Raw genomic sequence first — 1,280 nt, 5'->3', positions numbered from 1 at the left:
ACCTCACTCATGAGGTCATCGTGAACTCACAGCTGATTGGCCAGTAGTTCTTTAGATGTGTTATAGAATGCTGTGATGTCATACACCGTAGAAAATTCCAGTCTATAAGACTTTATCATTTTATTTGTATTTATTTTTGAGGGATGAAAACAAAACATATTGTAATACATTATGAGAATATACACATCACACTATACATGTGTAAATTAATTTAACGTGTTTAGAGCAGACATATTTTCACCTGTAGGTCGGTAACTAGGAGTTTATTAAACCAAACTAGAGCTGTGATGGTTGGAGAAGTGAAAAGACGACCCAAACGGCTTTTCATAGTTTTATTTAGTTTCTTTCGACTTTGAATGAAGTGCGTGTTTAACGATGCTAAAATTACTGTTATTTACATGGAGTCTGATGGATTTAGCAATTTTAATTACGTGGATTTTTTAATGTTTAAAAAAGAATCTTACTCTTCAACAGAAAGGTCAACCTCCTTAAAATCCTTTCCATAAAGTTGTCAAAAATTTAGAATAATAATCAGAGCCTCTCAGTGGCAAAACAAGCACTTTTGTGAAGGTATATACTAGGGATGATCCGAGTACCCGGCTGAAACGAGAATCCGGTACGGATAAAGCACTTCTGCCGAGTACAAGTATCCGAGTAATATGAGTCAATATCCGTGCTCGGATTGAATACAACTCCTCAACTGGCCGCGCAGCGTTCTGTGATAATCACAGCACCCCCCCCCGCCTACAAACCCGCTCGGATCAACACACACACACAGAACATGGAGAAATGCGCTCCCTCGGCCGCTCTCTCTCTCTCTCTCTCTCGCTCTCTCTCTCGCTCTCTCCTGCTCCGTCAGTCAATTCGGTCTGCGGATCTGTTCCGTTAACGTTTAGGGTTTCTTCAGCTTCAGGTTTGTTTTTAACTTCGGTTTGTAGTCCTTACATAGTAACCAGTAGATTTCTGGTGAACGTGGGGTTTGTAGTCCTTACATAGTAACCAGTAGATTTCTGGTGAACGTGGGGTTTGTAGTCCTTACATAGTAACCAGTAGATTTCTGGTGAACGTGGGTTTGTAGTCCTTACATAGTAACCAGTAGATTTCTGGTGAACGTGGGTTTCAGACATGCTGCTTGTTTTAAATGCAACTCCAGTTGCGTCTCTGCCATCGGAGATTTTTTTTTTTTAACTGTCAGCTCACACACACACACACATTTCACACATACCTGGTGTGGAAATAAAAAAAAGAAAAAAGAACCAAAAAAACAAAAAAAATCACAC

This window comes from Etheostoma spectabile, unplaced genomic scaffold, assembly GCF_008692095.1.
Source record: "Etheostoma spectabile isolate EspeVRDwgs_2016 unplaced genomic scaffold, UIUC_Espe_1.0 scaffold00018694, whole genome shotgun sequence".
Taxonomy (NCBI): Eukaryota; Metazoa; Chordata; class Actinopteri; order Perciformes; family Percidae; genus Etheostoma; species Etheostoma spectabile.
The sequence above is the reverse complement of the archived record's forward strand: the minus strand, read 5'-3'. Positions refer to the sequence as shown.